The sequence below is a fragment of the Dermacentor variabilis genome, chromosome 3 (assembly GCF_050947875.1).
Source record: "Dermacentor variabilis isolate Ectoservices chromosome 3, ASM5094787v1, whole genome shotgun sequence".
NCBI lineage: Eukaryota > Metazoa > Arthropoda > Arachnida > Ixodida > Ixodidae > Dermacentor > Dermacentor variabilis.
The window spans coordinates 200299438-200315416 of NC_134570.1; the positions used below are offsets into that span (position 1 = coordinate 200299438).

The following is a 15979-nucleotide window of genomic DNA, read 5'->3' on the forward strand; positions in this document are numbered from 1 at the left end:
TAGTCCCACCCATCGCGCATGAGACAACTGAGCAGGACGCGGGAAAGCTGACTGGTAGCTGCACTTCGGGCCCTTCTACAGGACGCGTTCAAGTGCTGCAGGAAGGCTTTCTGTCGTTTCATGAAATAGAGGTGGTAGTCTCCGATCTGTATTGTACTCTTTTTCTTTTCTTGTGCACGTTGCGCAGCGCATTTATTATTGAAGTACGAACCAACTCGTCCGCAAAAAAGTATTTAGCGAGAAATAATTTGTGTGGCTGTTGCTGCTTGCGTTTCACAGTGTGAAGAAAAAAAATCATAGCTCCGCGAAACTACCCCCCTGATAGCAAAAGAAAAACGAAGTTTTTATTCAGGAGAGTGAGCAGAAAGAGGGAGAGAGAAAACGGGAGTTTCGATGACCCACCCAGAGTCTCCAATGAATTCCTATTCATATGGACGCACAGCCCTGCTCCACTTTCGCTATTCTTTAAAACACAAACATGAATGTTAAGTACGGCTTCCTTCTTGCGCACCTCGGATCGTGTGTTCGACTGCACGTGGCGGAAGGTAGCGACCGCATTGTAGGTCGTAGAAACTGCACGTCGAACCACGCGCCGTCTCCGAAACATTCATTGTTTTCAACTGGCAACTGAATCCAGTCAAAAGTGGTAACGCAGTACTGCTCACCTAGTCTCAAGACTTTCATTTTAGATTCTAAGCTAGTTTTAGTTCCCAATCAATGAGCATTCAGAAGTAACTTCGTCAGCATTGGCTGTCGTCATTGGAAATACTTTGGTTGCCTTCTGCTCTATGCTGCTGCTTCTGCTCGCACACTGATCTTTATTATCTGAGCTTCACTCTTGGCATAAGAGGAATATGAGATAGTTAGTACTAACTGAAATTGCTGTACTGTAGCGCGAAAGACGTGGCACGAGATGAAGGTAGCCGACAGATGGAGCCCTTCGCCTTTTGTTACCTTCGTATTCAGTACTCCCCTGCGGGATTCAACCTCCGCGGGCAATTTAAGAGCATTGTAATTCTTTACCAGCTAGAAATTTGGAAGCATAGACAGGCTTCCAGGTCCACATTATTGAACGAACAAACATGGTCGCCTCTTCCATCTGAAATAGCGGAGTTGTCTGTGTATTGGTGGTTCATGGCGAAAAAGGCCAAATGGCCGACGGATTTATTAATTAAAAAGGCGTAAAGACCGGGAGCAGTGCCAGATACGCTTGCACAAGCGGCAAGAGCCGTAACTGGAATGCACGTTTTAAGAAAAGGTTTATATGTCACATGGAACGTAGGAAGCGGTATGCGTAGAACTGTCCCAGCTAACGTAGGTCAAGCTTTAAATCGATTGGGGAACAACACATGAATACGGCAGCAAAGGTGTTGTGTCAGTAGTAGGCTTCGGCATACTACAAATTTTTAAATATGTTTAATGAGCTAATGTACGTTATCAAATACTCCAAAGAATATTTGCTGTCCTGAATGGCGTACGTCTGAAGGTGAAATTTGATCTTAGCCAGGACACTGTGTATTTGCGATGGCCAGAAATGAAGTTCGCAGGTGGCAACAGAGATATTTGGCCTTGTGGGCTCATGCACCTCTCTATAGACAGAATAGCTCGCAAGCGTTCTTTGTTTGTTTATTTGTTGGCTTGTTTCTTTGTTCGTTCATTTGTTTGTGCCGTCCTTGCTCTGACCACCGTCTACAAGTGCTAGCAACACCACAGCGCCGCGCCTAATGGACAGCCCAGGGGAGCAGGTCGAGGTAGTGCTCTGGCGTCATTAGGTACCGCAAGGTGTTCCAATATTGCAACATCAACATCCGTGCGGCCCCTTAATTGAAAGAGTCTTCAGCCGAGGTCGCCTCGTGCATGGGCAGAACCAATGCAGAAAAAATTCCGGCCAGAGCTTCCAGAAGAAACTTGTCGAAACCTAATGATGTGTAACCAAGGCAAAGCAAAAACTGCATGAGCGTGCTTGCCGTAGTTGTCGTGCACCTGTGCACTGCTAATGAGCGTAATCTAACGCAGAGAATATTACAATATATCTCATTCGTAGATATTGTTTTTGTTGTTGCTAGGCCGACATCAATGATCGCAAATTCTTCTTTCATTAATAAAGCATTCCAGTTGCAATGATGCTCAAGAAGAAGTGCATCATTGCTTCGTCTACTTTACCAACTCATGATCAAAATCAACTGAAAATCCTAAGCATGTAGTGCGTGCAATATATATGCTGACAGCACAAGCAAAGCGTTATGAAATAATCGCTTATGATGCAAATAGTCCTTGCTATTCGGTTTATTTTGTTGGCGTCAGTAAGAGAAGACATGGGGGGAAGATGACAATAATTTTACCTGCATCTCTTTCAAAGTAGCACTACAACATATAGTCGCCTAGCCTAGTTGATTTAATGATGTTTTACTAAATCTATCACAGACTAGCTTGTTACCTACATTTCCTTGATATTTTCCTTCTTTATCAAAACCACTATATTCGCATTGTGCCGTTCGTTACCTATGCCTCTAACGACTCTATTTATTAAAAGCTGTTCACTGCTTTTTTTTATGAGACACTCTAGACCCCTGTTGCTTATCTGGACTGTTCATCAGTAAATGCTTCAATTCTATTCGATTCCCAGCGCTTCTGAAATTAGGAAGCGTCCTACGTGTACTGCTGGGTATTCTGGCATTTCAGCATTCTATTACGATGTGCCGAGTCATTTCCGGACTTTTGCTGAAGGAGACATGCCTTATGCTGTTGCAAATATTTTATACTTGATATTTTTCTCCTCAGGCATCCAGCTCGGGCCTCAAATTGCAAGGCACTGCCTCTTTTGTGTTATTGTTCAATTTTTCCCTCCTGATTTCTTTCTTACCGTTTTCGTAAACCTCCATGGTCGTTTATTTTTGCTCATCCTTTGGATGTAATTTACCGTTTCTCTTTCGCTCGATTTTTTTTGTTGGGTGACTTCTACTATTGTATTTACACTGTCATTTACCCTCTACATATTTGGCTGCCGAATTTCGTGACCTCTTCCTCCATTCTGTACACACGCTTTTGCGGTACAGATATTTGTGCATTTTAGCCGTCAATTTTTTTTCACGAATGTTCGCGGGTTTGTTTTTTTCGAAACAAATTTTGCACTCCGCTTCTCTTCAAAAGAGACCAAAGTCATGTCAACCTGTGCTGCCTCATTTGTGGCTTTGCCTTTGGACACCAAAGCCAATGGTGCTGCCCACCACTCTTTGCACAGCTTCCAACCCTGACAATATCTGTGACTTTCGGAGCAGAATGGCCCTTGTTAAGATTAGCGGTGGCACTATTACTTCGCATTCTTCGCACCACCTAATATTTATTGCAGCCACACAGTGCTCAATTTTTAGATTGTTGCTCCATTCCGCTACTCCTTAAACTTGAGATTACATTGGTAGATCTTTGAGTAAGTCTTTCCTTTCAACAGCTCAAGCAAGAGATGTTGAATTGCTACAACCACTCATGAGACGGCGGAATTGTTCTTCAGCAATGGAAGATAAGCGATCTTGCACCGCTACTTAAACAAGAAAGATTCGACCCGAAATTATATCGCACTGTTGCCCTGGCAAATTGAAAAGCGAAAATAATAGAAGAAAGAAATATCATTACACGGCCTATAATGGTATCTTGAACGTCACAATGTTTACCCCAACCTTGCAGTAGGTTTTCGGCTATGCACCCCCTCAATAGGCAGTGCTATTGAAGCCACAACATCAATACAGCAACAAAAATGGCTCAAGCGCTTATGAATGGCGCTTTTTCTTTATGTAAAAGAGGCGTTCGATTATTCCAGACAGGAAGCAATCCTCAAGCAAATTGAGGCTGTTAGAACCGGTGGCTCAATGATTCATTGAAGCCCTGACTATTTGACGAGAAGGTCCTTCTTTGTGCGGGCCAAAGACAGCCCCACTCACTATAGTACGCACGGTGGCCTCCCACATGGAGGGGCACTGAACCTAATTTTCTTTAACCTACCTATAGTCAACGTTGCTGAAATTTTACCGAAAACAGTTCACCTATCAATTTACACTGATTATATTAGTTTTTGGTAATTTGCGATGGCTTGTCTTCTAGTGCGCTCAATGATTCAACGGGCCACCACCCTAACTTGTCCATATATCTTCGAACAAGGTCTCAGTGTCCAAACAAAATTACGCGTTAGCCGCCTTTACGCATGAACAATAACACCATACACTGTTTTTTTTTCAATGGTAAGGCTCACCAGTCAGGTCAGGCGCATACCAGTTTCATCGCTGCTTAGGTGTGATTATTCACAGAGACCTTTCATGGAGCCGCCACTGCATCTATCTGGTGCATGTACTAATCTCGATTGTTCATATAATGAAATTCCTTTCACTAAAAACCTGGGAGAACGGTCCATGCTGCAGCTGTACGGAACACTTTTTCTGGGCATGTTACGGTACAGGTCGCCGGTTTCGCCGAACAACTGCAAGACAAATATCCGCACCCTCGAAAGTGTACAAGGCCAGGCTGTGCGCACATGTCTTGGAGTACAGTGGTGCCCCTCGCCTCATGAAAAAATTGTGATGGGTACAGCCGACTATTTGAAGTGCCCCAGTTCTTGCGAATATATTTAATATCCGTCTGACTACATCAAGATTTCCAATAAAAATACAAATAGCCAAAGTAGTAGCGCTCTTTAAAAAACGGGAATCGAAATGACTTGGGTAATTACCGCCCGATATTTATCTTGCCAATTTTTGCAAAGGCTCTAGAGAAAATAATTCACTGAAGGGTCTTGAAGTTCGTTGAAAGCTCTACTGTATAACACCTCACCATTTTGGGTTCCGGAAAAACATGTCAACAGAACTTGCCTTGCTTCACCAAGAGGAATATATTTAAACAGAATTTGAAAGCAAGAAAACAGTTTTTAGCTTATTTGTCAACTTATCCAAGGCTTTTGACTTCGTGAATCATGATGTTTTGCTGGATAAGTTGTATATTTATGGTATACGTGGGTGTGGTTTACATTTTTTGCGTTCATATTTATCCCATCGGCGATAAGTTGTCCAAATCAATAACTCACGATCACAAGTTCTTCCACTGCATTGTGGCGTACCACAAGGCAGCATATTGGAGCCCTTGCTATTTAACCTATATTTAAATGACATTGTTAATATTAATCAGAATGCGAAATTTATTATATATGCCGATGGACACTGCCATATTTTTTTCCGGTGGTAACATCGATCACCTTATCTCTAATTGTAATGATACTATAGTTCAGCTACAACATTGGTCCTCATATAACTCTGTGAAGGTTAACGAAAAAAAAACAAAAGCCGTGATCTTTCGGGCCAAAAATAAGCCAGTCCCTCCTCATGCCGATATTATCTTAAGCTCTCATCCTGCAGATATTGTTGACCATTTTAAATGCCTCGGTGTGACATTTACTGCGCACATGTCCTGAGAATCCCATGTAAACTTACTAGTAACAAATCTTGCTCGAACAACTGGAATAATTGGGTGTCTCAGATACATTCTTTCTGCAAAACTTAAAATAGTTATTTATAATTCTCTTTTCTATTCACATGTGAACTACTGCCAACTTGACTTGGGTACAACAACATTTTCGAACCTACAAAAAATTTACGTTATGTAGAAATTGTACCTACGCCACGTGTTGAAGCACGTGCTGATTTTAATGCAACAACTGCAGGTTTTTTCCATAGAGCGCATATTATCATGGCTCATAAATTATACCACTGTCGTTTCAGTACTAGAATTAAATATGAAGTCACATATAACATACCTAACATAGGTAAACTGGCACAATTAGAAAAAAATTTGCACTATTATGCTACCAGACGTGGAGAATATTGGAACGTTGTTGCACCCCACTAGACCACTGGCATGGAACGCCTATGTGATTCTTTGCCATCACTGTTAAACTATTATCAATCTACTAATTTTGACTAATTTATTTGCCGCACTGCTAAACATAGATCTATGTTTGCAGAAGAAAACTGATTTACTTATCGTGGCATTTATTTATTTATTTGATTGTTTTCGAATCATTGTGTTTTACTTCTGTTCTGCACTGATCAAGTGTTTACATTTGTTTATTGACTGTTTTTCATTGCTGACGCCCAAACGCTGCTAATTACGTGGGGCTGCGGACACGTCAAGCCGCCTACTGGCAGCTTTTTCCGTTGTCCTCCATCTGTAATGTACATGGTGGAAAATAAAGATTTGATTTGATTTAATTTGATTTGATTTTATTTGACTTGAATCCAACACATATCCCAGCTGATAGCCTTAGAGCATACATTCGACATCTCTGTCACAACCCCATTGCTGCTTTGCCAACGCAAAGACCTCAAGCCAAACTATCAAAACTGGTTGCGACACATAAAGGCTGCCTTCTGTCGGCCTTTACACCGTCAACAAGACCACTCTGATCCCTGTGGCACCTGCTACAGTCGCAAGCACGCGTCACTGTTCCGGGAATTACGAAGTCCCTTCATTCCACAGTGGCTCTACGACAGTCCACATTATTGTTAATGAGCGAGTCATATGGACAAATGATGTTCGAGACTAGAGAATTTCTCCTTCATGCTCTGATAAAGGGACACGACATCAAGCCGAGAAACTGTCATCGGTAATGATCTTCCTTACGATGCCACCCGGTCAGCGCATAAAGAAACCTACACCGTTCCTGTACCCTTGTCAAGGACAGACACAGCGAGAGTTCTTCGCTTACCTGCTCATACCAAGACCGAGGCTTTGTGGAACACCGCAATTGCTTCGAGCTGTCATCTCGACCGGCTTGATCCTACGTTAAAGATGCAGATTCTAGCGCATTTCTCCCGCCATGATGCAACTCTACTGTGCCACTTCTAGTTAGGTGGGGCTTTTACAAAAACCTGCACATTCCTTACGGGAATGTCAGACAAAACTATGTGTGACTCGGGCAACTCTGAAGTCCGCACACGTGTTGTGGATTCGTGATCATTATGGGCACATCGCACGCGATGTTCTTTAGAGTGTGGTAAACCGATTTGACAGCAGACCGCTTTCATAGAAAAATATTCTTGGACTAGGGCCCCACGCATCGCAGGCTTACAAAGCGACGCGGGCGTTGCAAACGGTTCATAAAATATAGTGGCCGCAGTGGCCGATTGTAGGAGTGAAGTGATGGAAAACCTCACGTCTTCACATTGAAAGTATATTTATCCCTCACTCTTCCTTCTTTCTGTTCATTCCTTAAACACTTTTCCGCCACGCAGGGTAACACGCCTACGTGCGTCTGGTTGGCCTTCCCTACCTTTCCATCCTTCTTTTCTTCCTCCTTCTCCATGCAGGTATTTTCGTTGACTATGGATATGACTTGACTTGTTCGATAGCACCAAGTTAACAGCCATCTTCTCAAAAAAAGTTACAATTACCCACTTACCTTTTTTTTAAGAAACTGCTGTTTGATGCATTGAAGCCCGGAAGTAACTGGAGCAAGAATGCATTCGGACAGACACTTGGAAAACATCTCGCAACTGGTGCTGTCCAGAGACAAGGCAAGGCCTCGAAGTCCCCTCATGGGAGACCTGAGCCCGGGTCATCAAATTTGCCGGATTCAGAATAAAGTTGTTTCCATCCATTCCAAGCTGATACGCCGTCTGAACTCAGCGGCTATAATTCGTGGACTTAAATATATGGCGTGAAATAATTAATATTGTTATGCATGGGATGGGTTTATTTAAACGATGATAGACGGATGGCGCAGAGCATGGCACAGGACGGTCACGCAAGGCGAACAAACAGCGGCCAGCTCTTCGCGCACACCTACACTCTCTCTTCCTTCGGCTGCGTCATGCGGTGTCACAGCTTCTCCGGGGGCTGCCGAAACTCTCCGAGCGAGCTCCACAGCCAGATGGTGGTACAGCTTGAGTTGGGCGACGTGCAAGACTTGCGTTCTACGTGACCACCGGTTGTGCGCAGTCACTCTTGTGGTTACGTGTGTCACGTCACTCAAGCGTTTCAGTATGACGTATGAGCCGGTGTATCGTGACAATACGTTAATTACTATCACTTATTCAACTGAACATTCTGATTTCTCGCAGAAGTAATGCCCGCATCGTGGAGCAGTTCAGATGAAGGATTAGAATTGTGTTTTCCGCCATAGGAAATTTTTAAAAAATTGGTGCAGCTAAAAAAAGCACCCTGTGTATCTATCTCAGCAACTTCACGAAGATATGGTCTACGCCCTCGTGCTTGGGAACATCCCATAAGAATTCTCCGTCTGCGTTGTCGCAATATTCCTTAATATCTAGAAATTCAATCGGTAAAGGTCTGTTTGAAATTATTGAAATCTATGCGCAATAAGTTAGCACCAAAAAGGTATCCTCTATACATCTGACGAGCGCGAACACGTACCTCGGAGTAGCGCCAGGTACCCGTTGCCCCTAAAAGAACATGACGCCTCTTACTTGGTAGTTTGCGTACATCTACTTTATGCAAAGAGTTCAGCAACTCACGCAATGCCGTAAAGTTATCGCATTGATGCGTTGCTGCGGTACATACGCATGTTTCTTTTTACTTTTTTAACGCACTGATTATTTACAGTGCCTGTGAAGTTATATTCCAAAGTTTAGCAAGAGTGTCACCAAATTAGGCAGTATCTTTTTCAATTTCGTCATTCCCAAGCGAAATGGAGAGAATCAACGAGAGCGTTCCCAGCCTCACCACCAGAACAGCCACATTACCTTACCAACCATGACCTCGCGATGAAACGAAAGCAATGTAGAAACAACGTGTACAGGCTTTCTTTTTTCTTAATTTCCATTCTCACATTTTTTTTACTTTCTTTTACCTCAACGGTCCCTGCAGTTCAGCATTTTCTACGCTTCTGAAGTTTATTGAAGGGCGAAAGAATAGAAACGCTAACACATATAAACAGCAACGTACGCATGAATTGTGCACGCACACCGTACAGAAAGCTGTGTGACGATAATAGCAGATGAGGACGAGTTTCCTGAGATTGGTCAAAGACAACAAAGGAGACTAAGAGAGAACTATTGAAGCGAGTGTTTTCCAGCGCTGGGTCAGTTTGTGCGATCATTAAGTGGCAGTGCACCCTCTTTTATTTGTGTTGGCGCGCGTTGCTGCGCATAGGCGAGTGCGTATGAGTGTTTTGGTGTGACCTAGCGGGTTTCTTTCGGGCGCCAGTCAAGGGTATCGAGGGAGCAAGCGGCGCACTCGAGAAGTTTCCCACGCTTTTTTCAAGCTTGTGCACGTGGCAGCTTATGGAAATGAAGCGGCATCCGTCACCGGCCGCGTATAGCGTTTCTCCTCGCGAGCGACGATGCGTGAAGGCAAAGAATGCTCGGAGAAGTGGGGAAACAAGAACGACAGAAAGAAACTTTGCAATGCCGGCTTTGTCACGATGCAAAGCGTCGCCACCGTGGAAAGCGGGGGAGTGGAGAAACGCCACAGAGCAAAATATACACCTCTTGATACACGAAACGCTTGCCAAAACGAGGCCGGAGTGACTGAGGGCAATAAAAAGTGACGGATTTAAAAAAAAAAAGAGAAAGTAAGTTAGCAATAAAACGAATGCGCTATATGTCCAAATAAAAAGATGTCCCGGGATATGGGGACTCTGGAAGAGTTGAAAGTCGAAATAAGGGAGAAAAGTGTCACCAGGGAAAAAAAAAATACTTTTTGCACACTTCGCACTCAGATAAAAAAGAAAGAATAAATAATGGTTGCAATCTACTGACAAGACCGTCGAGGCTTTCGGGCGATGAAGGCAGCGACGCCGGTGCGATGGTGAAGTACGTATATATTGAGAGTGCAGTGTTTGCATTGTTTACTGCAGTTCGCAAAAAAAAAAAGAAGAAAAGAAAAAGAAATCGGCCAAATAGGGGGGGGGGGGGAATGTGGCGGCAAAACACTTGAGGCGGCGCCGGCGTTTGCGAGGCCATCCGCGAAGGGATTAACAAAAAAGGGGCGACGAAGGGTGGCTGCTAATGCGACGAACTGCACGCTTCGTGCAAGCGCGCGTCACCTTCGCCTTCTCTCGCGGCTGTAGGCTGTGAGGAGCCAAAGGGCCACGTTGTGAAAAGGTTCCCTTTCTGCTCTAGAAGTTTACCGCTTGCCCCTTGAGGGGCGCCTCGGCAACGCAAGATCGTCGAAAGCCGCCGTCCTCCCTCTGTCAGGCTTTTCTATACTTATTATTATTATTATTACGTGTCTTTTTTTTTGGCTTTTGTATTCAATTTTCATTCGTGATTGATAGAATTCGAAACGGTCGCAATATCAGCGCTGCCTTGAGCCTTCCTTCCTATACACGTGCCTACCCCATTCCCAAGAAAGAAGGAATACGATCTAACAAAAAAAGGAAAGCAAACAATGGCTTGAACTGCGAGTTGACTTTGCTGTTTTGACATCAGTGAGTACGAAGTGCAAAAACTAAAGAAAGGAAGATTTATTTCATCTGGTTTGGGAACTTTGACTCTCATTTTGCTTTGAGAAGCACAAAGAGCGAGAGTATTTGGCGAACGGTCCAAGCGAGAAGCCGGGATAAGAAAGTTTATATAACCAACCGTCGGCTCCGAAATCTCTCGGCCCGATGGCGGCTGTTTACTTTTCGGCAAAGCCTCGTTAATCAATCTTCTCGAAATGGGCGAGAGATACCAGCGGTCCTCTGGCGTTTCGCGGACGGCTCGTTTCGAGGTGACACAGCGCCCTCGGCGAAGCAGCGAACGACGACACGTCCGCCTTCTATTAGGTTTTGCTATTAGGCTGACCGTTGCAGCGCGAGGGGCAAGAGCTGTTGTCCACGCAGCATTGCAGGGAGGCCGGAATTCGGGCGTGCGCGCTTCGCAGCATAGAGCACACTTGCTGCGACAATGGTGAATGCAGCGCTCGAAGCTGTGAAAGCAAAGTTAGCTGCCTCGATAATCCCGTAGATGACTTGAGCTGTTTTCGGGTTTCTCGAAATCCAGTCCAGGGTGGATAAGCAAAAGTCTTTCTTTGATTACTATTTAGGACACAACAATGTATCAACAGCGGAGCCCGCACACGTCGGCAAGGAGCGCTTGCCTCCCACCCATCCCCCCCCCCCTAAACACAAACAAAAGAAAATACATGGATAACACTGAGCACATACCGAATGTGTCGCGTTTGCTTGGTTTATTAGGTTTAAAATGGAAAGAGGCTGCCAACCACTGTGACGCTGGCGGGCTTCTCTATATAGGTACTTTATTCAAGCTGTGCGCTGCGTGATGAATCGCCAGGCAGAATTGTTTCTTCTGTTCATTCGCATGGGTCACCATGCGCCATTACGGGGAGCACAAGGGGGAGGAAGGAAGTACTAACCCGAAGTTTACAATCCACAGCGTTATAATCGCTGCAGCTTGTGGCCAGCACAAAGATAACAGGCGACTGCGTGGGAGCCGTCCCTGAAAGTGCACCGAGGGATATTAATGGGTGACAAGGCTGGCGATTATTTTCCTTAACTACTATAACACTATTACGTGAAAAAGAGGTGCCGTTAATATTATAGTTGACTAAAGGTATTTTCCGTCAAGTTTAATTGAGAAATAAACGAAAAAGATAGTTATCCCTAATAGATATGTGGCCTAACAGACTTATGCTACCTGGTAAACCATGCAAATTAAAAGAAATTCATGGGTCATTACACTCTCCGAAGCCGATGACCAGCGAAACTGTTTAGCCCATGACACAGAGGTACCCAGAATATTGAACAAATGTACGAACGTATAAGTTCTTATCTGTGGTAATCGCGGCGAAATAGGTCCGCACACACATTAGCGCATCACCTCTGTTATTAAATGTGTCCGTCACGTGAGACAATGAATTGCTCATACCCCCTCGAGCAATGATTCATACCCCCGGGCAAACGTGGCCTCCCCATTACGAGGAGAGAAGTGAAACGCTACGCTAGAATAATCAGCGGCAACGGAGCCATTCTTCTTCTTCTTCTTTCAAAATTCTGGCACGTACACACGTCGGGGGGATCGTCCGTGGTTCTCGGCGGAAACATAACACGAACTTCTTGCTTCCTGTTGAATTTTTGATCTGTACTATCCAGCTGTGGAAGAAGACGGTGACGACGAACGCGCGAGCAGTGGCACTAGCACGTTTGGGCGGCCGGCGCCGAGAATTTTTGAGAGACCTTTTTGAAAAAACTGTACAAAAGATTTTTTTTCAAAAACATGTTCTTACCTTTCTACCTGGTACCTCTTTGGGTCCCACATGTGATAAGGGTACTACAACGGTGGATTAAAGGTACCCGAGCCCACAGGGATATGTGCCATTGAGCTTGGACCCTTTCTGCACTGTCACCGGAATCGGTCAACATAAGGATTTGCTTTTGTCAACATCTCGGACATATTTTTCGAGATCCTAGCCATAGACAGCTTCCCTGTAAAAACAATCGCATGCAACATATCCAGTGCTTACACATCATCTAAATGATGAGTAAGCATTTTCTCCCAGTCACCTGCGATTTCATCGTCGTATGCTGCTGTGCTCGGTATAATTGCCAGAAGCAACGCACAAGAATCGTGAAACGAAGAAGTGCGGTTGCAACACTGAAATGTTAACTGAGACAAGAGTGAGACCACGAAGAAGACTCGATTAGTAGGAGCGTTCACTCATGTTTTCTGGATGCCGCTGCTTCGTACAAGCACATGGCGATGCGTGCTGTAGTACTTGGCGTAGTTGAACAGTGTCACGTTTGCTAGACCTCCTAAGTAGACGTGGTCGATAACACTGTATATTATCGACGCAAACCATAGTGAACCGTGATCACTGGAATCCTGGTGGGGGCTGCCTTCGGCGTGGCAGCGCGGGCCCCATCGTGAAAGCGATCTGCATGGCGGGCTGAGGACACTGAGCGCTGATAGCTTCGTGAGCGCAGTGTTCTCGCCGCTTCGTTCGCGTTGCAGCACGGGGCAGCAAGGAGGGCATTTCCTTGGCTGCTGCGGGCCCTAGCTTGAAAGCGATCGTCGTACATGGCGGCCGGACGGGTTTTCTCGCTGGGTGGGCACAGAACTGCCTGCGCATTTAGAAGTCTCTACGGCGAAACGATGTCCCAAATCCACAAGAAGCACATTCTAGTTGATTGCACGCATAAAACAGTTGTGAATCAGATGGTATTCCTGCGAAATTATTCGTTTTTATCCGTCGTCACTGACAGGTACTGCGAATGTTCAACTTTATATTAGGTCTAGTAAACGGCTGGTTTTCTAGAGAGGCAATGTTTGGTGTGAGGATCATGCCACTAGGGAATTCTTCCCTGCGCTCTTCAGGAGCAGTACAGAGTAGCAAAAGAAAGCACGTGACTTATGCATATTGCGTTAGGCCGCTATTTCAACGGCATTAATATTAATTTCTACCAGTACAAGAATTTAGACTGGAGAAAAGCTATTGAAAAGGTCTGCACTTATCAGACTAGTTAGGCACTGCTTGTACTTGGAAAACCCATGCGACGCTGCACGTAAATTCAGTCGGCGACAATAATCTCTCCACGTTCAAAAGCTCAGAATATTACTTATTTTGCAGCTTCTTTTCTTTTTTCCTTACTACACTGACAGCCCGAACTCGAGATCGGTGTCGAAGGCAGAATTTTTTTTCCGAAGGTTGAGGGATGAGTGGGGGTAATGGGGAGCAAGGCAGGCGGCGTCCAAACACGGAAATTCTATTTTTTTAAGACGGGGGGGGGGAGGGGGAGTAAAGGGGAGCCGAGCAGGCCGCATACTAAAACGTATGCTTTTTTTTTGGTGTGGGGAGCTGGCTAGGCCGCATAGGTCGACGAGAGGTGACCAGGCCGCATACTAACACAATTGTTCTTTTCCGGGGGGTGGGGGGGGAGGGAGATGAGAAGACCGTATACTCACACAGAATTATTTTTCGGGGGTGGGGGGGGGGGGGCATGAGGCACGTGCCCACTTTGTCACCCTTTAAGTATGCCACTGCTGTACATATGCCATCACGTGCGAGACACTCTGACACATCACAATATTAATGAGCACTCCCATCAGAGGAGCGTCTCCGGAGACAAATAGACTTATGAAAACGTAACAGCCACAAACCTGGATTCCAAGGGAAGGGAAGCGTAGCAGGGGGCTGCAGAAAGTTAGGTGGGCGGATGACATTAAGACGTTTGCAGGGACAACATGGCCACAATTAGTACATGACCGGGGTAGTTGGAGAAGTATGGGAAAGGCCTTTGCCCTGCAGTGGGCGTAACTAGGCTGATGATGATGATGATGGTGATGATGATGATGATGATGAAATGCGGCTGATGAAATGATGATGAAATGCGGCTGCCGCGGTCGGGATCTATCCCGCGACCACAAACAATGTGATAGCCGCAAATCTACCGCGGCGGGCACAGAAGTGTTGATTTTACCTATGACCTCTTGCATAGTGTCGCCTAAACCCTACGGTGCACTTTAATGCGGATGTGCTTCTGCACGCCCTGCTTAAGCAGTCTTCTTCACAAATTTGCATGGTAGTTATTTTTCAGAAAAAGCAGAAACGTACCGTAGAGTACTTCGAATTAGTATTTATCCCGTTTGCCTGCAACCGCTATCGTGGATATAGTAGTGGCATTTCCTGGTCTTCACACGTGACCTTTTGCCTTTACCCTCCTCCCCCCTTGTATGGGAAGTGCGAGTGAAGAGTTGCAAGGTTGTTATTTATTCGTTTTGCGACTGCGTTCGTTCTACGCATTATCTACTGCCTCTCCCTCCTCCTCTCAACCATTCTATCAAGCTTCCCTGTGGACTTGCACGTTATCAATTTCTGCAACGCTTTTGTGGGGTATCACGGACAATTGCAGCTGTCAAGAGGCTAATGCAGAGGCCCTCAGGGAGCTCCAGAGGGCATTGTGCACATTCGACGCGGTACAAAGATCCAAACGAGTTGCTTTCGCCGCCTTTTCGTCTCTCCCGCGATCCTGTCATGTATAAACACTCTCTGAGCCACTCCCCGATGCGGTGTGCCATACAGCCGCAGCAGCAGGAGCAGCAGTGGAAAAGGCGAAGGAAGAGGCAAAGAACACTTCGCTTTATAAGGAAGGTCGCCCGAGAAATTATTGCGCAAGACACGTAGTGGAACTAGGTTAGTCTTCGGACATTATATTCGTAGTAAGACGAGAACAAAAACAACAAAGAATGAAAGCATTTAAAACGCGATGCGTTTACCCTGTTACCATAAGGACGGGAAATCATTCCTCGCGGACTACTTATGCGAAAGCTCGTTTCAGCGCCGCTGGGGACAACGACGACTGCATCCATGGAAAGGCCACTAAGAATTGCCTGGAATTTATGATAGTGTTTGCACACTTTTACATATTCCGTTATGTTTTGGTGGGCGCCACAAGGCATCACGCCTACTAACCCCCCCACCCCTCCCCCCCCACCCCCTCGTGTTGCTTTTTCTTTTTTGGTGTTGATCGGGACAGTGTCGGCATCCATGTATTTGTAAGTAACAGACAAAATAAAGAGAGGGCTTTGGAAGTAATACGAAAGATAAGCGCCTGCTGGCTCTTTGGGACTGCAGGGAAGGCTCATGTTTATGGAGCTTAGTTGGTCTTGCACACAGAGTAAAATAATGTACGCACGAACCGCGACGCAATTGTAGAACTTTATGTGGCCCGCCGACATGTCCGCGCTTTTGAAAGGACGGGCTGCAAGCGCTTTCTTCCTGATGTATATAGAACATGAGGCCGCATTTAAATGCGTAAAGAACTGGGCGGGCTTCGAAATGGCGCCAATAATTTAGGCACTCCATTTTGCTGGAGTCTATAGCGTTGGCCACAAACCGGAAGTTCAAGAAAAAGCACAATGTAATATCGATTTCGATGTTGCTGTCCGTGGGCGTTTATTGAAAGAAAAAAACTCATTGAAGGGGGAAGCCATTCCGATGTGCCTGCCGCTACGGGTGCGCTCCTGCAAGATGGACGGGG

The 15979-nt window shown here is 45.4% G+C and overlaps 1 protein-coding gene across 2 annotated transcripts in view; it reads left to right on the plus strand.

The window, feature by feature from the left end:
* LOC142576592 (uncharacterized) overlaps nucleotides 1–15979 on the plus strand; it is a 130230-nt gene that overhangs the window by 16562 nt on the left and 97689 nt on the right. The window lies entirely within an intron of this gene.